The 25,310-nt window shown below is 35.4% G+C and overlaps 1 protein-coding gene across 1 annotated transcript in view; it reads left to right on the top strand.

Moving 5' to 3' along the window:
- The window catches only part of LOC126752165 (uncharacterized), a 565,185-nt gene that overhangs the window by 7,148 nt on the left and 532,727 nt on the right, over positions 1 to 25,310 (top strand). The window contains exon 2 of the mRNA XM_050462767.1: positions 3,921 to 5,328. The gene's annotated coding sequence lies outside the window, so the exon portion shown is untranslated. The remainder of the gene's footprint in view (positions 1 to 3,920; positions 5,329 to 25,310) is intronic.

Raw genomic sequence — 25,310 nt, 5'->3', positions numbered from 1 at the left:
GCTACCAATCACATTCTGTCATACCATATAAAAAGTAAATACGAAAATACTTTTTTGACTACCCAATATTTTAACTATTTCTTTTGGGAAGTGGAAACTGAATACAGATTTATGTAAATAGTATAATATAGTATAGTATAGTATATATACAAATTTGTAAAAAATACGGCCAAACATTCAACAGATTTTTAAGAGCTAGCTATATATGTATACTATATACGTCCATCCTTCCTCGCCTTTACTTACCCAGCCTCTCACTCATATCACACTCACTCGACCCCAGTTTGTTTTCATATTTACGTAACTGCTCTCATACCAACTGCTATCCGGCTGGAGTGCCGTCATAACCACAAAAGCAGACGTATAAACAATGTCTTTGCAATTCGATGGCAATAATTATGCCTGCACACCTTTGACAACGACAGATTTTGGGCCGAAATGGTCACTAATTTTCAAAGCGCTTGAAGCTAAAAGTTCGCGCGCTACAGTTTTCAGTCGCAAATGCGAGTTGACACATTTTTAGTTAAGACACTCTTTCTTACCTCACAACTACCAAAAATAATAATATTTCCAGTGATTCTATTAAAGTTGAACTCCGCGCCTACATCCTCTGTGCTACAAACAAGCACACTTTATTACGTGACATTTGGCTGTACAACTCCCTCGCGCTCCTAGTGCCTCCACCATTGTCCACGCATTGCGCTAATGGCATATAATCTCAATAGCAATTGTCAGCGTACAACTGTCCACCGCTGGGAAACATTGGTTAACGTTGTGTTGGTAGCATATTGCTACTTTTTACTCGACAGTTTATGTCTGTATGTATGTTTGCATGCTTCGTTACTGCCAAGTCGGCTTTTATATCGCCTGATTGAGTATGACAGCTGGCATTGTTGACGCCGCTCATTGTGGTTGCCTCGGCGGTTGAGTGGAAGGTTGGTTGGCTAGCTGTATGGTTGAATGCATGGTTGGTTTGTTGGCTTGATCGGCGTATGATTGTTTATTTTTGCCTCTCAACAATATGTGCATATGTATATTTCATGCATGTTTTTATGAAGTGAAAGAGTCGTTGTTAAATTTGGTCTCCAAGCTATGATGTAGGTAGTCACCAACTATTGCCCCATATAATACTAATAAGACTTACAATTTTACAATTTTTTCATAATTAAAATAAACCAACAAATTGTTTTTAATTTAATATAAATTTGAACGAGGTAGATATGGTGACTGAGATCTGTCACATTGAGTGCACTATCTTCTACTAACCCTAAACGTAGGTTACGTTTGCTTTTCAATGTTTAAAGTGTGCTCGTTGCGTACATTTAGGCAATTTTCATTAAAATAATAGTTTATATTTTATTATAGTATACAACTTTGGTGACAGTCAAACATTTTTTTATAACATTTTATTTCATATTAAGGAATTACCTTTTAAGTGTGATCGTTGCCTACATTTAGGCAATTTCTGTTTTAATTTATCGAAGACACATACCTACTTATTTCGAAACTAAAACAATAATTTATTTTTTATTTTAGTCACCAATTTTGGTGACAGTCAAACATTTTTTAATAATATTTCATGGTATATTAAGGGATTAGGCCATACCCCCTTCAAAAACGGCTTCAATTTGATAAATTTATTTTGGGAGTAAGGCAAAAGGAAACAAATGTCCTCCGTTCTTACTTTTTGAAGATATTTGAGTTTCTTAAACAAATTTATTTCACACAATTGTGGAATTACTTTTTTTTAAGAGGATTTCTTTTGTCGGCGATGATTCGACGAACTCTTGCTCTTTGAACCAAGATAAAAAACTAAAAATCATACAGCGTTTACTAGAAATGTTGCTGTGTAGTTACAGATAGGATTTCAAGAGGGTGGTACAAAAAGTGGTATAAAATAAAAAAAGATAAAACCATATCGAATGGACGAAGCTTAAGTTCTACCAAGACAGTGCCTTTGTTCACTTGGAAACACCGAATTTCAGAATTTATGTCGCCATTATCAGATGGTACCAAGCTTGCCTTGGAGATACGGCAGGCTATTTGGGACTTATGTCAGACATGAAGCTACAGCACTTTACACCTGAAAAAGGATGGTGGATACAAATGGGGATTAATGCCGGCTCTAACGCTGCTCTTGCACTGAGGGAATCTATCCTTTTAGTTGCCAGTAACAACTAAAATTCAAAAGGAATGATGTAGGAACTAAAGTAAATATACTAAGAGGAACGCCACATAATAACTATTGTAGAAGCTGTCAGGAGGTAGAAGAAGAGCAGACTAAAGAAAATCTTCTCAATGCAATGTTCTGCACAGTTAAAGAGTCGCAACTATCGCTCGATGGTTGCTTTCGACGTCTCGAAGGCTGCTCAGATATAACTTTTTGTGCTGATGAACTTCAGCAGAAGCACGGAGTGGTTGAGAAATGAGACATTAGAGTGAGGGATTGTGAATACTGTGGAAACACAATGAGCGTCCCAAAGGCTTAGTGTGTTCCCAGACAGCCACTCTACCTACTTACTTACGTATTCGTAATAACTGTGTGTAAGTATCTCATTTTCATAACTCTTTATATAAACAGTAAAAGAAATTCAAAACTACGGTCCGCAAGTATTGATATATGAGGAACTTATGCAGAAATCCATAGTTCGAAAAATTTTAAATTTAATAATGAATACCATACTCCACCCTGTTAATAGCCAGACAACAGGAAAAATTATGGCTGATAATAAACATTTTTTGCATAAGTTTTATAAATTAGTTTTTTTCACGTTTTAACTGCTCGCAATTTTATTAACTTTTTCGAGAGTTTTCGAAGGTGTATATTCTATCTTTGATCAACATTTATTTCGATTCTATGGGCATACTGGCATACAAAATAGCAGCACATACTGTATAAACGATGCCGTTGAAGTACTAACCGGCATGGCGCTTATTGACATCCAGGAGGACGAATCTGTGCAACTATACTAGCTATCAGAGCCGTCTACAAGGCGGAAAAAAGCAGAGAGAACCAGGAGCCAATGTGACAGCAGTGGTGGCAAACTTCATCCAAAGAACGTTGGACCCATATACTGATCACAGACATCCATTCATGGATAGACAGACGACATGGGGACCTAAATTTCCACCTAACCCAAATACTGAGAGTCCATGGATGCTGTAGAAAGTATCTATTCCAAATTAATCATGACGTTAGTCGGTATTGTCGGACATGTACAGAGTGCATGGAAGACTCTGCACACGAATTTTATTCAGTGAACCCGTTTTTGAACATAAGGAAAAGCTGAATTCTACACTCGGCAGTAGTGTAACGGTGGAAAATTCGACAACACATATGGATCAATCATGTGATAGTAATGAGAAAACTAAGAAACTTACAATAGATTAGGCGTCAGTCAGTCCGTAAAATAGAAGAGACTTAATTGTCTTTTTCTCTTCCATGAAGTAACATCTAATCCACTGGTTCCCTTTGAGTAGGTTAGGTTTAGCGCATTAAAGTTCCGCACTCCGGGTTTTTATGCTTCCTCGTACTATTGAAAAAAAAACTGCATAAGTCTAAAGAATTATCAAAGATTAGTTCAAAATAGTCAAGATTAAGTAAAAATTAAGAAAATTATGAATGCCCCTAAAAGTATGCAATAAAGCAGGTAAAGCAGTATTGTGGGAAGCAATTTCTTAAGGTTTAAAAGTGATTTATTTTTCCTCCGAAAAGATTATATTGAACATTTTAATTGAAATTTCTTACTGTCGAGTCCAAAAAATACTATCTCTGTATCTTGTTGGAAAGATTGTCTTTAAAATCATTCTGCTTGTATGCAATTTATAAATTTATTGCAGCAAATGCGCCCTTTAACTTACCACATTCTAACATTGAAGACACATAAAATTAATTATACCCTAAATACTTATCTTTGCAGCTCCCTAAAAATGATTGCATATCAGCAGGCGTAAGCAAGCGTACAGCAGCAAAACTCAAGCTAAAAGTGGAGCAACAATTCCAGAAACAATAAGCGCTAACAGCAAGCGTAGAAACTACATTAAATTCAATAATTGTAGAAAAACTTTGTGAATAACTCAATTCGTGGGCGCGCCAAATTATGCATTAACGGTACTTAAGCGGTGTCGAGTGTTTAAAAACGTTTTAGAACCGAAAAACGCACAGACAACACAACTTAATGTCTCGCTTGCAATTAAGTTGGCAACAAATGCTAGCCAAAATGTTGTTGTTGTTGTTGTGGCAGCAGTTGTGTGCAAAATAATAGCAAAAACACGAATTATGTGCAGCGAAACAAATTAAAGTTGTAAAAATAAAGTGTCTACGTGGCGGCAGCGCGTGTGTTGCAAAGTTTGCCACATTAAAAGCAACAACAACAACATGCATTGCATTGGCGGCAATGCAGAAGATTATTAAAACATAATTTAAGTGCTAAAGTTGCGGAGGAAGGCACGCAAACGGCGGCGAAGCAATTGCAAGAAAGAAGTGTAAACGCCGCAAAGTAGGCAACACAAATAATATTTTAAGTGCGCCGGTAAATAGAGCAAAAGCGAAAGCAAAGTAAACATCACCAGTGTATAAGTGTGTGTGTGTAGGCGTTTATATTTGTTTGTATGAATACTTGTACGTGTATGTGTGACATGCCGCAGGAATTACGCGGGCAAACAAAGTGTATACACTGAGAAAAAAACAAATTCGAAGAAAAGTTGTTGAAAAGTGGAAAATGCAAACGCGTTAGAAAAGTGCCGCCTTCGTTACATATAAACACACATACAAGCGCAAAGTGGAAAGCTCATATTTGTATAAGTGTGTGTGTGTGTGTGAAAATTACGTCAAACAACGCAAGTGTGTTGTAAATTGGTAAAGTTTAAATGAATTTGTTGTTACGAGCCCACAAAAATAACACAAAAATCAACAAAACTCGCACACACACAGTCAAGCAAGCAATGTGCTCGATTTCATTACTTTGCTTTATTTCCACTGCTATTCGGCGGTAGGCCTTTACAGTTGACAAAGCAAAATTCGTCGCGAATGCGGAAAAGTTTACGTAAAGTGCCGTTGCGCGCGTGAAGTTTGTGTTGTGTCGGTCGTGGTCGTGCTTCGTCGTCGGTGTAAATTGCTCGTGTGCGAAAAGTGAACGTACTCGCAAGCGTTTGTTTATTGCATAATTGTGTGTGGGTGTGTGTATGTGTATGTAAAACACATGTGTCAACTGTCAAAGACCTACTAACCAAGTTGTGAGCAAAGCGGAAGCAGCAAAACTTGTGCACCAAAAGTGAGACAACAAGAACAAATATAGCAACAACAATATGCAATGCTGCAGAATCTGTGTAAGTTTCTGGTTTATTTACATATACATTAGGGTGTGTAAAAAAAAATATTTTTTTTCGCTTTGAAAAATATATTCTCAGGCATATACATTAGGGTGTGTAAAAAAAAATAATAAATATTGCTAGGTCATTGACAAAATACGAAAAGACTTTTTCGACTACCAAAATTTTAATTTTATCATCAGTTAGAAAAATTCATATCTTGCTCCCAATGACTTGCAAAAATATTCAGTTTCATATATTTTTTTTAGAGAATTAAATGTTCTCTTAAAATTTTTGCGTGCATCTAACCGTTTAAGAGATATTGACGCTTGAAGTATGATTATTTTAAGATAATTTTTTTCTTAAGAATTTTACATCTTTTTTTTTTAATTTTTTTGACCCACCTTAATATAAATACATATTTATATGCCAACTTGTATCTGAATGCTTATACAGTTATTATTACTTGTATTTATTTTGTCCCGCAAGCCCCGCTGCTGTGTAGTATTTGCGCCCCTGCGGCCACTTTTGCTTTATAAATATACAAATATATAAGTTTTTTTTTACTGCTTTACATACCTCGCTTTCTATCTCCTACTTTTCAGTGCTTGTTCGCCTGCGCTTCACCATACAACTTCCTATGCTGCATCTTGCCACAGTGCCTCAGTGCAGCGGCGCTTCCGCTGCGGGGCACGTCTGGACGAAATGTCAACAAGCAGTTGTCGTGTATTTTTGTAATTTCTCTTTAAAATGATTGTTTGTCTGTATATATTTTGTATTCCAATGTGCTTTGTTGTTCTTGGCAATCGCGTGGTAAGCTGGAGCGGGAGTCGTTAAACAAGCGCATATTTAAGTCAGTAGGTGGAACGCGAAAGCAGTGAAAGTAAACAAATAAACATAGTCATCTTTCATTCTTTTATTTTTCAAATACTGCTCCGGCCAATTTGATTTTTCAGCAAATTTGTGGAAATTTATTTGATAGCGTAAATTGAGTGGCGCACCTATTGTCACACTCTCTTAGTGAATACTGCTTTATTTTATGTTCAAAATGTGTAAATTTACCGTACTTTGATTTGGCAGGCAAATAATGGCGTTTGGAAATTATGGCTAAATAAATTTGTACAGAATTTTTTCAAAATTTATTTATGATTAGTAAAGGTAGTGTAGGTGTAGTTATTCAGGCAGAATCCTAAATGCAGGCAAGGATTTTTTCTAATACTATAAGTGAAAATAACATTGCCTACATTTAGGTGTTACTACTTAAAAGTAATAATAATGAAACAAATATCAATAAGCTTCTTAATTTTGCTGTTTGAGCGTGAAAATTCTCAAATACAAACTGTAAAATAATTTTAGAAATTTATGTTTGTGTATAAGTATGTTTGTTTTTATAAACTATTAGTTAAAATTTTAGTTAGCAACACCTAAATGTAGGCACCATAATCGCAAATGGTAATATAACAGGCCTTGCCTACATTTAGGATTCTTTAAAATACATTTTAGCGTCGACATAAGCTCAGAAATTTGTAATTTTTACTCCAACACATGATTTATATGAATTTGGAAGGCAAATAATGGCTTTTGGGAATTATGCCCAGCAAGTTTGTAGGTATATTTGTTTTTCGTTGAAATTTTTTTTAGATTAGTAAAGGTGTTGTGGGCGTAGTAGTTCATCAGTATGATACATAAGCTTCTTAATTTTGCCATTTCTGAGAGTAGATTGCTAGATAAATTGTTAAACTCAAACACGTGTCCCATGAAAAAAATTTTCATATTAATGATTTTTGGCTCTAGGATGATTTATAAAAACAAAAATTTGTTTACATGTACCTAAATGTAGGCAACGTTAGTTTCATTTATAACATTAGAGCAAAAAAAATCCTTGCCTACACTTAGGAGTCCTTAAAATACATTTTAGCGACTGCATAAGCTCAGAAATTTGTAAATTTTGCTTTCGAATTAAGGCTAACAAGTTTGTAGCTAATTTTTTCGATTTGTAAAGGTAGTGTGGGCGTGGTAGTTCAAGCAACAGCATGTTACACAAGCTTCTTAAGTTGGCCATTTCTGAGAAAAGATTGCTAAACTCAAATACGTGTTCTATGGAAAAAATTCTCGTATTATTGATTTTTGGTAATGATTTATAAAAAAATTTTTTACATCAGCCTAAATGTAGGCAATGTCATTTTCACTTAAAGTAATAGAACAAAAAAAATCGTTGCCTACATTTAGGATTATATGAAATATATTTTAGCGCTGACATAATTTCAAAAATTTGTAAAATATAAAAATAACAATGGCTTTTTGGATTTATGGTAGTATTTATTTTTTCTTCACTATCAAGTATTTTTTTAAGTCACGATTTGTGAAAGCAAAATTTTGTTTACATCGGCATAAATGGTATTTGTAGTTACAGTAATTTAGGAAAAAATAAAAATCGTTGCCTACATTTAGGATTTTTAAAAATATATTTAAGCACCAACATAATTTCAAAAATATGTAAATTGACAGTATTGTGATTGAAGAACTTTGTTTGAGAAGATCAATAATAGCTTTTGGGAGTTACGTCTAAACAAATATGAAAGGAAATTTCCTTCGATGAAAGGTTAATCGGCTTTATATTTGCATAAGAACACTGGTTAACAAAATTATTGTTTGTCTGCATAAATTTTAAATTCCAGGGTCCTTATCAGGGTTGTTACCTTTTTTGCCACGAGAAAAACATTATCGAATTTTGAATATATTAGAACTACTCTTTAACGATATGAGAATGAAAAAAATGTACATAACAGGTATTCTTCTCTGGGCAAAACATATATTTTCTTGAACAGCTCAAACATCAGCTAAATTTTGAGAAATTATTTTTTAGTCTAAACCCAAAACTTGTGATTTTCGTGAATACTTAGCTTCTCATAGGTATTTTTTAAATCTCCAGCAATAATTCGCTAGCATTCTTGTGTTCCATTTCGCTTGATAGCGCTACTCTTTGAAACCTCTGCCCTGAGTCGTTACTCACAGTAACCACATTTGCCGGAAAGAAATTCAGATGAGAGTGCAGCTTATTTGCTTTTAAGGACATATTGCACCCAAAGCTTGCTATTACTGTATAAGTCTAATTTTAAGTTTTTGTTATTCAGCGATTAATGGTTTTCTTGAAAATTTTGAATATTTTCAAAACATTTCCAGGATTTACAGCATCCCAACTGTAGACAAAGTCTTTTATAATGTTGTAGTGTCGCAAAAATCGTTGCCTACATTTAGGAATTTTAAATTATGTTTATCACAGACACACACCTTTTTAAATACAATATATCACTGAAAGACTTATTGAGTGATTTTTATTACAAAAATAGGAGCATGTGTTTGAAAAAAGCTTCCAAATGTAATAATTAATGAAAATAATAACTTATTCCCTAACAATGAATTTAAGTTGCTTGCAATTTATTATTTAGTTACTAATTCTTCTGAGGCGTAATCTTTACGATAATTGTGCTTTATTAATAAAAAATAATAATTTAATCTTCTCTAAATATCTTTTGTTGTTAGTTCACTTTATTATTAGAACATTTACCCACATTTTTGTTTGCTCAACAAAAAGCAGCAATTATTTCTTCAATGAATTTCAAAACTTAGTAAAACAGCTTTTTCATTCACATTCAATTTCCTTAAGCGCAACTGTGTTGAACTCCAGAAACTATGCAACAAAATAATTAAACACCTGCCACGTGCATGTAGCGACTTTTCGGTCAGTTTAAATGGTAAATTAATTGCAAATGTACGAAAATAAGTGGTGTCTTAATTTACTTATTCCGTTTCGAAATTTTCGTGGCGGATGGCGGTTGGCACGTTAAAGTTTTCAAACTTTTTGCTGTGGGGAATAAGCGCTGTGGGTGTTTTCGAAGGTGTTTTGTTGAGAGCGTTTAATTTTGAAAACTGTTATTGGAAGGAAATGGAGGAGGAGAGTTTGAAGTATGATTTTAAGTGATATTTTTTTAATTTTGTTTTTTTTTCTATTTTAAATGTAAGTATAAATATGAGTAGAAATATAAAGAATATCAGACATCTATTCTAGAAATAATTAGGGTATATTTTTTGTTAAAATTAAAGACTTTTTGCTAAATGCCTCCCAAAAGTATGCAAAATGTCAGCTAAAGCCGCATTGTAGGCAACAAATACACAAAGCTTCAATTTAAATTTTTGACCTCACCAAAATATATTTGTATAAACTTAAGCAATGCGTCTCAACTGTGACTAAGTTCACCCATTTGTTTATTTATGGCTCTTATTTGCATGCTGTGGCTTCATTGTGTTAAACTTTACGTAAAAATGTAAATTACGTGCGCACAACATTCACCTAAACATAGCAGGTATTGTACAACAACAACAGCAAGGTGTTGTACGCACCTAGAAAAATATATTAAACAAAGTTTGTGGCACTTAAGCGCACTGGCACACATTACGTTGAAGCAAAACTATGCTTGCGCCGCCTTAAAGTATGCTACGACTACAGAGTTGTATTCATTTGCTTGTTTGTTGGCACATTTTATACAAATTTATTGCTGATAACTTTTCAACTTGTGAAATTTGTCTACTGCAACGCCAGCATCAGATATTTGTCAAGCTGTGAAATATATTGTTTCGGTGCTGTGACAGTGGAGAGCCTTAATTTTTCGCCTGTACTAAAGTTCTATACTAATGTGTTTGTGTGTGTTTGCGAGTAGGTGTGAATATATGTATAATACGCCAGCAAACATGCCTCATACCCAACACAGCAGCTCAAATCTAGATTGCCATTGCCGCAATTTATTATAATGAATTGCATATACGTGTACATTTGATTGCGCAGGCGGCTGTTTGCGTGTGTGTGCGTCATGTGCGTATATTGTATGCTACCACTTGCTGTGTGTTGGCTGTGTTTTGTGTCAAATCACAGTCACTGGCGTGCAAGAAATTGAAGTTGTCGAAGTGAACGTTTCAATAAACGCAACGGGCATGACGATACCGTTACATACGCACCAACACAGTGTTGCATATACTTATGTACATATATGTGTGTGGGCACTGGTTGCGTCTGTGTCAAGCTGTCGAGCTATCGGTATATTGTTCATCATGCTGTTAAGTTGGCAGATATACATGTGTATATTGTGTTTGCTTCTGCGGTTTCTGAGTGATAAGGTTGCTGCGGTTATGTCTACACATGTATATGTGTATGTACATTCATATATACAAATAATTGGAGTACTCACACAATGGCTGGCCAGCAGTCAGAGTTGAGTTTGAAGTCGTTTTCCCTGCAGGAAATGAACTTTATTAAATTTTTCGCCCTTTTCGGAGAGGGAGAAAGACGAATAGAGAGCGCGAGAGCCAATGAGTGAGAGAGGAGGTAATATTGGTAAATTTTTTCTCATTGCTAAAATGAGGATTTTTATATTAATTTCCTAATGTTTTCTTACTTAAAAATAATTTAGAGCTTAATTTGAGACATTTCGTTCAATTTTACTTTAATTCTCAACTTGTTTATATATAATTCTTATGTTATACATATACGGTTAATGTTTAAGAATTCTTCAAAATTCAAAGCTGTCGTGCCTACATTTTGGTCTTGCAAAAATTAGAGCAAAAACCCCTGATTAAGGCGTTAAATGGGTTTCCTCGGGTAAAAAACAGTATTTTTTCACCAATTTTTTTTTATGTCCAAAAGAAAGATTTTTGAAAATTTTTTCCCCATATAAAAAATGAAATATTTTTTAAGAATTTTTTATTGTTATAAATATACACTATTTTGAAAAAAATTCTGAAATTTTTGAAAAAAAATATTTTAAACTCGGCCATTGCGACGCCATTTCCAGTGACCTCTGGGAAAATAGATGCACCCACGTTGGTAGGATAACTCTTTACAGGATCATCTAAAGTGAAAAAGAACTTGGAAAAAGGAAAAAAACTGAAGATTGAATTTTGGGCAGACAGTTTTTCAAAAAATGAAAATTTCATTGAACATTTTTTTTTTAAATAGTTGTAATCGAAAAATAATCCTTCATTTAAGTCTTTAAGAATCATCTGAAGTGAAAAAACACGTGTTTCATTTAAAACTTTAACTTTGAACTTGAATGAGGGAAAAAAGTGAAAATTGAATTTTTGGCAGTCATTTTTACAAAAAAATGAAAATTTTGAGAGAAAATTTCGCGATTTTTTGTCAAATAGTTGTAATCGAAAAAAATCCTTCATCCAAGTCTTTAAGAATCGTATCTCAAAGACCTGTGCAAAATTACATGAAGATAAGTTGAGTGGTTCCCGAGATATCTTGCCAACCGACTTAAAAAAAAAACAGTTTCGAGAAAAACCTGTTTAAAGACGGCGCACTTAGCCTAGCTAGCCTCAAGCGCATAAGTTCGCAAGGCTGTATATCCGAAAATGTTCCTCGGATTAACTTGAAAATGCTCTAGAGATGTTGTAGAATTTAATAAGACAATAGAAAAATCGATTTTTTGATATCCGTAAACCCATGTAACCCCTTAAATTTCATTCCACAATTTTCAATACGTTTTTCGAAATCTATTTTTAAGCATTCGGAGAAAAAAATTGCCATGAGCAAACCCAAACTTAACTGTAAACATTTATCAAACATTTTCAAATAATATCGACAATTCTTTCCTGTCTGGTATTAACTTAAGAAAAAATGAAAATAATATAACCAAACATACAAAGTAAGTGGAATCGTGGCAAATGTGTACTGATGCGCATGAAATTTGGCAACCGTAGCTCATTTCATTCGGGTTTGTTGAATTTTAAACTTTATTTCCCAATTACATATGTATTTTTGTGTAGATACACTTGTGTTCGCATGTATGCTTCAGTGGCAAAAATTTTTTTTTTCATTTTGTATTACATGAAAATAATTTAATGATGATTGAAGGCCAAATTGAATATCTCTAATTTGAAGAAAATACGACAAAATTGAGGAAAGTTCAAAAGTTTCAGCAAAAAGTTTTATTTTTCTGTTGTTAAAAATATACATATGTAATAATGTAATACATATATATTAATTGTAATCCACAATAAAACAAGATGTGGCTTCATTTGTCACTCAAACTCTAAGCAAAAAATTATTAAATTTAAGTTGTCATGTCCGACTCGATTTTACCTTAATTTTAGAATTCTCTACGGTTAACTTAGAAATATGTAAACAATTTGTATGTCGGCGTGAGCTGAGTTCAGTTAAATTATGTTTTCTGGTAAGATGTAATGGGATTGCCTATGGCATAGATTTTTATTTTGAAAAACTTTTGATTTCCTTGACCCAGTAACCGGTTTGTAGATGATCAAAAGCTGAAGTGCGGGACTTCAGATCGCTAAACCTAACTTACTCTCAAATGCAGACTCTCGCTAGGAACCACCTGATTAAGTATTACTTAGTGGGAATGGTAAAACATTTAAGTCTCCTTTATGGCACGGACTGAAGGAAGCCTCAACAGCTCTATATTGTTAAGCTTTTGATCCTCTGTTCTTGTTTGGCTCCTATAGATGGCTCTGATAACTTGTATGTCCGCTCGTATTCGTCACTTTTGATGTTCATGGGCATTGTACTGGCTATTGCTTTAGCAGCATCACTTGATATTGTTCGCAAATTTTAGTGCCGACAGCCTGTGCACTGTGCTTATTTGTATCGCATATGCTTTAGTGCCTATCGCCTGGATCCATATTAGAGCCGCATATATGTAACACAACCAATCTCATTACCTTTGCAAGTAAAATACGCAGCCTTTATTTACCATGGGTCTTGATAAGACGTTTAGGATTTTATTCGCTTTACCTGTATTGTGTTCTAGATGATCCTTAAATTTGTGCCTCTGAGCCTTATATTACCCCCAGATTCTTCAGTTTTGGCCGTGAATGAATCTCACACTCCCGTATGGTGTGAAATATACTTTCCTAAACTTTTCTAGTACTTATGACCAAGACTTATGTCTTTTGCTCATCCTCAGTTCTAAACTCATTGAGGAGAACCATTGGCGCAGACCGTTCATGCACTCATTGCATTTGCTCCGGAGGTCATCTAGGTGTTTTGCCAATGGTCGTCCTCGTACGCAATTAATTTACCGCCTATCGGTTGGTGCCTCTTTAGTACCCCATCATACTTTAGGTTCCATAAAGGGGAACTTAGAACCCAGCCACGCGATACTCCACTCGACATAGTGTAGCTCTTGATGCCTTCATCCGTATCAAATAATAGTCGCCTGCCTTCAAAATAACTCATATCCATAAGATATTAAGGAGCGCGTATGTCATACAGAATCTTGATAATGTTTGCCCACTTTGCTAAGTCGAAGGTATTCTTCATATCCTTCATGGTTGATTTTGCTGATTTAAAACAATTTTTTTCATAATAACAAAAGTTTCTTCACTCAAATTAATATAATTCACAAACTAATGACAGCTGTAAAATTTTTATACGCACCTTTCGAAGGGCTAACAAAATATCATATGAATTTGCTTCTGTTACCGCCATCTATGTGTCAGCACAGAACTTTTCAATTTATTCCTCTAAAGGCATCAGATTAGTGGAAACGGGTCAATGATTGCGAAGGCAAATTGTCAGCTTGATTAACCCTTAAGAATTTCATAGAGGTATTTGGATAAAGAGCTTAAAATTTACATTTTTAAAGGTACTCAAGCTTCCAACAAAAACCTTTTTTGCTGTAATCAGAACTACTGTTTTTTTCTTTTTTAATATTCAGCCTTTGAACTTGTTAGAAAACTATGAGAAAATATTTTAGCGGAGCTCTGTCGCATTCAATATATTCTTATCTCAGAACAGAAATCTTTTCTCTCCATTTTTCAGCCTGCTTATCTATGTATCTATAATATAACCTTTACCTATGGGGCCATGTATTTATTTGGATAAGTACCTAATAAGTGCTAATTGAGCCCGATAGGGCTGCACTCCTACCTACCTACCTATTGTTATCTATTACAGACAGGCCCTGAAATTAATATTTTAATATAAATCTTTATTTTCGCCTCCAAAATAGGCTCCTAAGCTAATTATTTCAAGCATGCCCGCGCTATCCAATTACCTTATCCAATACGGATGCGATGGACTTCAATGTCTTCAGCGAACATCGCTTATTTTTGTCGGTTTGCAAATTTCCGATGTCATATTCATATACTCAAGACCCGTTACTAGTAATGATGCGGTTGATGAATCTAGGGTTCTAAGGTACGTCAAGCATCTCTTTTGCGTTCTTTACCCGACATCGTTCTTACAAAATGCCTTTTGGTACGTTTCTAGTATTGATACACTTCATATCCAAATCATTAAACAAAATACAATATTAAGGCGATTGAGAGAGAGCACACTGTTGCCAATTTTCAATCACTGCTTTCTTAACTTTTCTTATCGTGAATTTCAGATGGATAATTCGTATGAGGAAAGTTTTTGATGACTTCACTTACCTTGACTGAATGCTTTGTGACGCACAAAGAATTGATTTCGTGATAATGTAGGCTCCTGAAATACTTCTGTAACATTTTTATTGATTCCGTCGGCTGGATTCCATGAGAAATATAAATTTTCAAGAAAAACTCGTTGTTTAATCTTCCATGTGATATAAATCGCCAGAAAATTTTTCATTTGTTAATCAAAAAGCTGCCAAACACACGATCGCTGACAAATGATTGCACCAACATAAAAAATGTTTTTACCAGAATATAATTTTTTTATCATTTTGGTTTCCACTTCATGTATGTATGTATGGACCTGTCTGAGTCATATTTGATCATATAGAAATCGCGCTGTAGACAAATTTGAATGAAACAAAATGTTTAGTGTTCAGAATTGTGTCTGTTGATTGGAGTGTTTGAAGATTTATCTCTCTCTTACTTTTATTCTTTTCAATATTTTTTTCAGACATATTTATTTTGAAACTTTTTCTTCAAAAAAGGTTATAATTTCTTAATCAGAAAAAACCCAAAAAATAAAGAAAAACTTAAACTTTTTCCGCTTAAGCCAATCTCATCAAAAGTTTAATCTCCCAGCCGCGAGCAATAATAAATTATTTATTTTGACTGAATTCGAAATTGTTCACTTTCACATCTCAACTATGGAAGCATAAATATTTTCTATTACACAAGAACATTACTTTGCTATTGGCAGGGCTTACGGTCTTATACATTTATGAAATTGGCACTCAATTACTATGCAGCCCCTCGCTGAATGCCACAGGCAATCCTTTTCATCCTTAGCCACATATAAGAGAGAAACACTTTATCGGCAAAAATATGCTGTTATTAACATCTCGAGTCAATCAGGCGTATAAATTCAATTTCACGTAAGAACACAAAGTCGAATACGAATTATGGCTGATTTTATGCGTCTTACATGACACGCCCTAACAAACACACATACATGCATACACACATGTAGGGGATTTTCCATAGGCTGTGAGCTGCTGTAGACTTCTTGTTAAATATATATGTTTGAGTAGTATAAAAAGAAATCTAATTCAAGCGGCAATAAAAATGTAGACCTGAATGAGCGCAATAACGGCAAACCGTGTACAATAAAAAAACGAGCGAAAAACCAACAACAACACCACCGAGTAAATGGATACTTCAAAGCCAGCGCACATTTATTGGCGCACAAAGTGAATTTATGCGTCGTAGTAGTGCACTTAGATTTTATCGAAGCAAAATATAAATAAATACAACAACAACAAAACAGTCGTCGATAATAAAGCGCATACAAAGCCGCCACTTGATGCGTGACATATCAATTCCGAGCAATTGACGTTTGTCGAATGTCTGCGACGCGTGTGTTGCTGTGCCTTTCGAGTGGTTTGGCGACAATCTCGTTATGCGCCTAAAAGTGAGCTAAGCCGAGTAGTCACGGTACACACAGCGGCTGTGTGTGAGCTGTTTAGACTCTTATCCTCGCTAAAGTGCGCATGTGTGCTATGCAACAAATAGTTGCGCTTATTTATTATTGCTTGTGGTTTTGTTAGCAATATGTGCATACTTTTAGGCTGCTGCCAGCGCAACTAATATACTTAAGTCGGCATTTATTTTTGAGTAGCATTAAAAGTCACTCGTTTTAGCGCTTGCATGCTTACTATATTGATTGTGATTACTTTTGCTGAGCCCTCAAGCATTTATTGTGAGTTTACGCCTAAATGTAGACTTGACACATGCGTTTATCAGCAATGTAATTACTCAGCAGGCGCAGTAAAGTGCGTGGAGAGCAGTAAATATAACAAGGTTATTTTCCGACATGAGTAGATTATGAAATCTAAGGGCGTGGCAGCAGACAATCAACAAAGCATGCTGAAAAACTCAACAACAAAAGCAATTAATAAAATTTAGCATATTCATTCATGTTTCTGTTAACGTCTACTACCATTATGTTTTTATCCCTTCGCGCGCCTAAAAGTATTCTGCAAAAATTTTTTCTAGCTCTTATTTACGATTTTCTAGCTATAAATTATTACTTTTTCTCCATATATGCCTTGTTATCTAGCGTATTCTTACTGCACCGAAATTTATGCTCCGTGCCTGCATGTATACTTCATTGTGCTTCTTTTAAAATTATCATTACATTAATTTTGTCATCTTTTATCATTTAGTGTGAATTTTCTCTCGGGCTTTATTAATGCGATTTTCATATTGTAGCTGCCACACGTCACTTCTCGCGGTCGTAATATCCACCCACATACACACATCCATCCAACAACGTATCATAACTTGCTGTCATGCGTTGGCGCTCATATTTAAATAAATGTTGCTTCAACTTTTTGTGCTTAATTATGAGTGCCAGGCGTGCATTTTGCCATAAATTTCGCGGGTATGGTGTTCCACAAACATAAATATTTCGTCAGATATGCATGCGTACATGTTTCGGCTTTTGCGCCTAAAAGTATGTGAATGTCTCAGCTTATTTACTCACGCTGGCAGCTTAATTTCACTTATGTCTGGCGCCTTTTCTGATAAGACGAGTTTTCGTAAGCAGATTATGGCGTAAGTGTGTCTTGTACTTAATAAGTATATGACGTCTGCGCCTGCAAATATGCTGCAAAACAATGTTGTATGCACTGGAGGTTTGTAATGATCTCTGAAATAAATGTGTGTCCCTTAAATTATGCTTCGTTTGATAAATTGTTATGTAAGAAACAAATTTTTGTTGTATTAAATATTTCATAAATTACAATTTCTTCTTTAGAAAATATTTCTTTTTGTACTTTTTTCATGCCAAATCAGCGCGCTTGCTCAAGTTTTTGTGTTAAAATGAATGCTTTCGCTTGACGATTCATTACTTTCCCCTCACATTTCTGACTGCATGCGCTTAGTTTGACTTTCTTACACAAATTTTAAACTTATTTTTGCACTCCTCTTTTATTTTTGTTTTCCTCCTTTCGTTGATCGCTTTAATAAAAAGCTTTTATAAACTTTTCCTTATACATTTTCACGTATAATCTTCAGCAAGTTTGAAAAGCATTTCATCTGCAAAGTCAAAGTACTCTTCATATTAAATTCTATGAAACTTTTTGCTCTCACATTTCATATTTTTATATGAAAATTTCCATGCAGCGAAAAAGCGCAAACATTTTATGGATTATCACCGCATCACTTATAGTATTTCATAACAAAGTTTTTGCTGTATTTTGAAGAAGACGACGAAAGTTGTGCTTACATTAAAGCTTATTTATATTAACACTGAATGTCATGGTTTGTGCAGTTTTTGAAGTGTTTCTCTTTACAGGCAAGGAACGAAATTTCTTGAGGTGTTTCTCTTTACAGGCCAAGCATGAAATTTTACGTGAACAGTATTAAGTCAAAAACGGTTCCAGGCGTTTAGTTTTATGATTCTTTTGCGTTACTCTTCAAGTAGATATCTTCTCCTGAAACTTAACCTTTGAAATTTCCCTCTCAAAATTCCATAAAATAGTAACCGATTTACTCTCATCTAAAGAGTAATCTCAGATTATATGCTTAGGGAAATCATGAAAGCTTGGAGTAATTGCTAAAGATCTCTTTATAGGTGTTGTTTCTTTTATCAACATAAATCATTACCTAAACATTAGTCAAAATTTATACTGTGGAGGGAATGATTGGCAATAAATTTAGTCAATAAATTTAAATTCGTTTCAGTGTTATGAATATGTTGTGTTTATTTCTAATAAACGGTTCTTAAATACCATTGAGATAAGATTTATGAGTAGTTTGGGCTTTGGCGAACATTTCATTGAAAATAAGGATGAGCTTTCGAGTGACCCAAAAAGCAGAAACAATGCACTCTTTGGAGAAAGAGAGTTTAGCGAATGAAGCTAAAAAGCTTTCTCGATTAGGTGTTGAAAAATATAATATAATATTGTTCAAAAATGCTTACTTACCACACGAAGTGAAAAGCTTTGTTTTTACAAAATACGGAACTATTATACAGAAGATATTACTGAGTATCTTCAAAAATTGTTAGGAAGTCGAAGGTTAAATGTAAGCCGATTTAACAAGCTAGTTCCAAAACCTTTGGAAATTTAAAGTAAAAACGTCTAATAAAAATTATTTGGTGAAAAGCTCTCCTGGGAAATAATCTGACCGTATATCACTATGTCGTAGTCTGAAACCAGTTTTTCAAGATATAAAAACATCTTGCGTGAGCAGATATGTTAGGTTAGTCTGGTATACTAGTGAGGCATGAGAGACAGTGTCGAATACCGTAGGGTCCGCAAATGTTTAAAGCGTTGCCTTTTTAGTGCGGAACAAGTGCGTAAGAGATGCTCCATTGTTTCACTGGCGCGTTGCTCTTGACATTTCCTGTAGTCATCATGATCTGTCAGCCTCATTCTGCGGTCATCTGCCGCCATCAGACTCTGAGCGATGTGTATTTTAATCATGTTCCCACAGTATCCTCCATCAATAGTGAGCAGGAACTTGCATTATTTAGCTACCGCATTGCGCATTACTTTTAGAGTTTTGCAGCCCGATAGATCATCGAGTTTAAACTTTTCTCTCCATGTTTTGTTCAGAAAATCGCAAAATCAATGCATGGATTTGCCAATGTCGGTCACGTTATCGCAATCTTAGTAATCTCGTTGCCGTCGATGCTTTGTGACCTGATACAAAGTAGAAGTGAGTCTTCGCGACTCTCTTCACTGCTGCCCTGCTTCTCAAGACAATTCTGACCGATATGCGCAATGAGGTGATTACCTTGATTGCTGCTTGGCTGTCCACCTAGATGTTAGCTCCCAGAGTTGCTTGCTGATATATTAGAGGCTAGCTCTGCGGCCTTCCCAATAGCAAATCCCTCTGCTTGAAATATACTGCAGTGGTCTGGCCGCTTTAAAGGCTGCCCTATATTTAACTCCGGACCGTTTGTTGACGCACTAACTCTTTTTTCGAGCCATCCGTAATCAAACAACGAAAGGACTTGAAGCCCGCCAACGTAAAAGGGAACTACTTTATTACCCGAACTACTTTAATGTGTTGAGCTTTTTGAAGATTTTTGGTCTACGAAAGTTTGAAAAAGTATTTATCAAAACTGTTTTCTAATACGTTTCGGACTTTCAAGTACTAAAATTGCATCAAAATAACACCAAGCGTCACTTGAGGTGAAAAGCTTTGTTGATAAGTCGTCTGAAAGCATGAAGATGCTCTCACTATCAGACCTTTACATAAAAAAGAGTGTTTTGAGAGATAAATTACAATGAAGAATTACCTTTTGGATTTTTTTAATTTGAAAAATCATGGCAAATCGAAAATGCGTCAATAAGCTGAGCTTTTTGAATGAATTCACCATATGGTGGGTATATTGCAAGACCGTTCATAGGAGTAATCTGAGTTAGAATCCCTACCAAAATAATTTTCAAAATAAATTTCACCATATGGTGTGTATATTGCAAAAGAGTTAGAGAAGTCCGAGTCTTCTATATTGGCGTAGACAGCGCTTATATGGTTGTAAAGTAGTCTGAGTTCCATGGATTATTTTTGGAGAAAGTAGACTCCCAACCAGACTGTTTCGCCCTCTCCTGTTTTACAAGAATCGTTATTTTTTCTTTTGCTCGAAAAACATATTAATTTCGGTTCGATTACCAGACTCAACGCTTACACGTGTTGTGTTTTTGCTGTGTTGATGGAAAAGCAATAAAACGAACGAAATTGAAAAACAAACGGGTCGTGCTATGGAAGGAGTGCCTGTATAAAAAAATGAAAATCAAGGACATAAATTAAAAACAGTAGCGTAAACCGAGCGTAAAGTAGGACAATGTGAAATAGAAAGTGAAAGCTGGCGTATACTGCGGGTGGTAAATGAAAGTAACAGCGGCAAAAGAAACGGTAGTTTCGGCTCCGCTGTGACAGGTAATTTTTTGCGTGACTAAACATGTTTTTTGTGTACGAAGAGTTGAGTGTGTGGGTGTGTGCGAACGTTTAGCAACGGCACCGATTGAACGCAGGCAAAAATTGAAACGCATACGCCCAAAAGTAGGCATTGGCGTAACACTGAAACACAAAGTGACTGTAGTTGAAACATTTTGAGTTATAGTGCGAAAATGTGTGTGGGAAGAACGGCGATAAGCAAACACACGCTTTTTTCCTTGCACAGCTGATACTGCTAGTCGATGCGTGCGCCGCATACGTGGGCACCATAACTGGCATTATAGCGCCGTACTGTTGGCAACGGCTGGAACACGAGCCGCATTAACAGTATCAATGTGCGCTTAGATAAACTGGGTGGCTAGAAAACAAGCTGCATGCAAAAAAGCGCTAAATGGACGCAGGCCTATGCATTGTAATCGCTATACGCATAGATAATGGGCGCCTAAAAGTGGACGAGCACTTGTTGTGAACAGCAAATGACTGAAAAAATGTTGTTAAACGTTCTATTGGAGGGTGCAAAAAAGAAAGTTCTTACCTTTTTGTTGCTGTAGGCTTTAAGTGGCGGTAGAACTGCCAGTAATGACCGCACAGCATCAAAGTGTAGGCTACAAAAAATGAAATTTGGCGCTACTCGCTGCAAAATGTGTCACAAGGGCAGTGGTAGAGTATTTCTAGGGCACTGCAGACACTGTGGTGTTAATGTATGACACTAAATGTTGTGCGAAGTAGCAGAGTGCTTATATTAACTATGAAGCGCCAAAAAGTAGACTGAAATTTTGCGCAAAACACAAGTAATTGCTAAAAATGCAGAGAAAGTCATATAGTATATACTTAAGTGTTGGGGAACAACAGTGTGCACAGATTTTTCCATATGAAGTGGCGAAAGTGAATTATGATTGCAACGCGCCGAAAAGCAGGCTTGAAAAACCATCTCTAGAATTAAACAAACAAAAACATGATAAGCAAATACAAGCGCGATAAGGCGGAGCACACAATCGGTGCCTTTTTTACTTTCCAAGACCTTGAATTCACTGCTTTGCGATTCGGCGGTACGCGTAGCGTGTTTTTGGGCGCACAACGCATCTTTTTTGCTGAAGCTTGTTGTTTTATCGTGGCCGCTTGCTTGTCAAATGCCAGGCCACATTAATAAATCAAGCGCGCACAGAGAGCGCCAATAAAAAACCGAAAGCATAAACGAGACCTTGGAAAATTATACAAGCGCACAAAAACAGCGGCAAGAAAGCTATGGGCAAGTAAAGTCGGCTTAAAAAAACTGTAACGATAAAAACAAAACAAAAAACACAAAGTATGCGCCACTTAAAGGCGCTCTAAGTGCCTGCTGTGTTGTGCCATTTCATTAACGTAATATTATATAAGTCCTGCCTAAAAGTATGCCACAGTCAGAAGTTTGTGTGCAAATAATTGACAGGCCGAACACGGTCAAGTGCCTTCGTGGTATCGGAAATCACACTTTAACTTAAGCACACGAAGCTTAAGTAGCAAAGTTTGTCCAAGCATGCCTAAAAGTATGCTACAATTTCCGTAGACTTGTTTGCATTGTGCTTAATCAAATTTGCGCTGACTCGATGTGTTCCAACGTCGCATAAAAGTTTCATTTCCAACAGCAAAACATAGAATTACAAAAATAACGACAACAGCAACAACATTAATGAGCTCAAAGTCAACGATTTGGCAACACGTCGTGCTAAACGCTTACAAAACCACACAACAAATAAACGAAAGCACAAATGGCGAAACGCGCCGAGAATTATGATTTGATTCGATTGTATTCGTTCAGTGCGCCTAAAAGGATGTAACGCGAATGTACAGTAGTGACTGTTGCTACTAAACATTCATCACAAATGTTGGTAGCTATCGGGCGGGAGTTTGTCTACGTGTACAACAACAACAACAAAACAACAACTGTAATCACAGCAACAACAGCAGCTCTAATTTTTGAACTGTTTTGCTGGCATTGCGTCACTTTGGCAAACAGCACGGCTCGTCTGTTATCTACACCACCCCGAAACAGTTCTTCTACGCATGTGTGTGGTTGTGTATGTGTGCCTGTGGTTGATTACCAGCTTTTGGTGTTCGCATTCGTTGTGAATGGCTAGCTCGGCTTAGCCGCCCTGTCGAGTAGACTGTCAGTGACTTGCTGTGAATTGTTTATGATTTCGGCAGCGTCATAACGTTCATACAGTAGAGCAGTAGCAGCGCCACCACATCATAACACTTTGCACAATTGCGCTTGGCAGGCATGCCATGCGGTTGGCCAGCAGTAAATCAGCATCAACTCTAAATGTCAGCGTGTCAATAAGAATTTTAGATGTGTTTTTGTTATTAGCTTTATTGCTGTTGATTTGCGTGTTGTTGTTGTAAACTTTTTGCTCCTGTGTTCGTTGTTATTGCTGTGCGGCGCAATTATGCGTAAAGCTCACGAAGAAATTTGTGTGAGAAAGTGTTTGCAGGCGATGTTGTTGTTGGTTTTGTATTTGTTGTTGTTGATGTGTTTTGTTGTTGTTGTATTTTTTGTTGTTGTGGCGTTTTGTTGTGGTTGGCGTCGTGTTTTTGCTGTTGTATTCTTTGTTGTTTTTCTATTTGTTGTTGTTCTATTTCCCATTAGTTTTTGTTGTTGCTTCTGCTGTTTTTGGTTGATTTTGTATTTTTTGTTGTTGTATTTTTTCCTTTTATTGTAGTTATTGCTTCTGCTGTTTTTGGTATTTTTGGTTGTTTTGTATTTTTGTTGTTGTTGTATTCTTTATTCTCATCACATTTCATTCGGCATTCATATGCATGCTTGCCTGCTCGCTTTCAGTCCCCAGCGGTGTACTATAAATGGCAAAACAATAAAGCCCACTGACGTTGGCAAATTTTTGGCCGAAAATTGTTTTTTCCAACTTTTAGATTTATGTATTTGCCAGTTGTCGAAAGATGGGAGGGGGGAGGACGCTCGCTGGTGCTTTTTGAGCGCCAATTGGCCCTGTGGTGCCATTTTGATTCTATTGAAAATGTTTGCCGTTGCTATTTGATTGATGTGGCAGCGCGGCATTTACGGTATGCGGCACGCATAGTGAATTAGCAAAAGGAAGCGGAAATTTATTTTACTATTTAGAGCAATTTGGGCTCAAAACTTTTTGTTGGTTGTTGTAATTATCATTAAAATAATTGAAATACTTTGGCCTCAAAATGATTGTTTAATTCAAAAATGCCTGGGAATTGCTGGTGACCACCGCTGGGTTGTCAGGAATTTTTTTCCAATGTGGATATGATGGGAGTAGTTGTTTGCTGAGGTTTCGTTAATTGAAATTGAGATGGAAAATAGTTGAAATAAATTTTGGTTTTTTTAATATTTTGAACTTTTTTAATCTAATTTTTAATTTTCTTTGGAATTTGTTTTTTAAATTTTTTTTTCATAATTTTGTAAGCTGCACATGAGGTGAAAAGTAGTTTGAATGACTTTTTTGATTTTTTTAGTATTTATTTTGTAATTTTTCCATTAATTTTTTATACTTTATATTCATTATTCCTCCAAAATTTATATTTCTGGTTTGCTTATGGACCCAATGCTTGGTGAAACCATTTCTGTGACCTTCGGAAGCTCTCAAAGCTTTCAAAATATATACTCATTTTTTGAAATATTTTCACATACACCACATTTAAATTTATAACAACACATTTAATTTAATTTTTTTTTATTAATTTTCTTAAATTCTTACAAATTTAAGTGCTGCAATCTGTTGCCAGAACTTCCTCATGTTTCCATATATGCGCATCTGCTGCCAAAACACATACAAAACTACGTACGTCGCACTCTGTCATATACCTTTGCTAACTGTAATATTTCCTCACTTCGTGCGCGAAACAACAATTAAATGCCAAGCGAAATGAAATAACGAAAGCACTGAAGCGGCAAGTTGGAATATGCAAATTTATTTACGACAAAAATTAAGTTTTCCTAAACGTGAACACCTGCTGGATTGCCAGTGGCGCCAGGCGCTCACAGGGTGGTTCGTGAAATTAGAAACTATTTTGGTAAGAATAATTTTTTAACTATGAGAAGTGATCATGAGAAAGTTTGTATTAAACTTCTAATATCATAAAAGTGAAGCGCTAGTCTTTTGTGAATTTGAAAAATAATACTGTGAAGAAAGATAAAATACTAAAGTGATAATGGTTTTTGAGCTAGTTGATAGTAATGTAAAGATTATGGATATTTTCTGAGAGCTGGGGGGTCAAAAATTTCGGTATAATGTTTTGAAAAGCTTAATTTTTAGATACTTGTGAGTTTATTTAGGACTTCTAACGTGTATTTTCTAATATGAATACACCGGTAGAAGATTGCTTTATTGAACTATGGAACTCTTAATATGAATATAATAAAGGAAGGTTCCTTCAATGAACCTATAAACTCTTATTAAAAAAAAATCTGAATCAATTGATGAAATGATTACTAAATGGAGTCAAGAAATATGATTTAGGATTTTTTCACATCACTCCAATAACAAAGCACGAATGGATTCACTTCCTTTATGATTTATTGCACTTTAGCTGAAGCTATTTTGTCCCTTAGCGATCGATAAAGTCCTGACTCATTGACTGAATGATCCTGCGTTGGCAGTAGCATTATATGCACTTTA

Source organism: Bactrocera neohumeralis, chromosome 3 (genome assembly GCF_024586455.1).
Source record: "Bactrocera neohumeralis isolate Rockhampton chromosome 3, APGP_CSIRO_Bneo_wtdbg2-racon-allhic-juicebox.fasta_v2, whole genome shotgun sequence".
Classification (NCBI taxonomy): Eukaryota; Metazoa; Arthropoda; class Insecta; order Diptera; family Tephritidae; genus Bactrocera; species Bactrocera neohumeralis.
The sequence above is the reverse complement of the archived record's forward strand: the minus strand, read 5'-3'. Positions and strand labels throughout refer to the sequence as shown.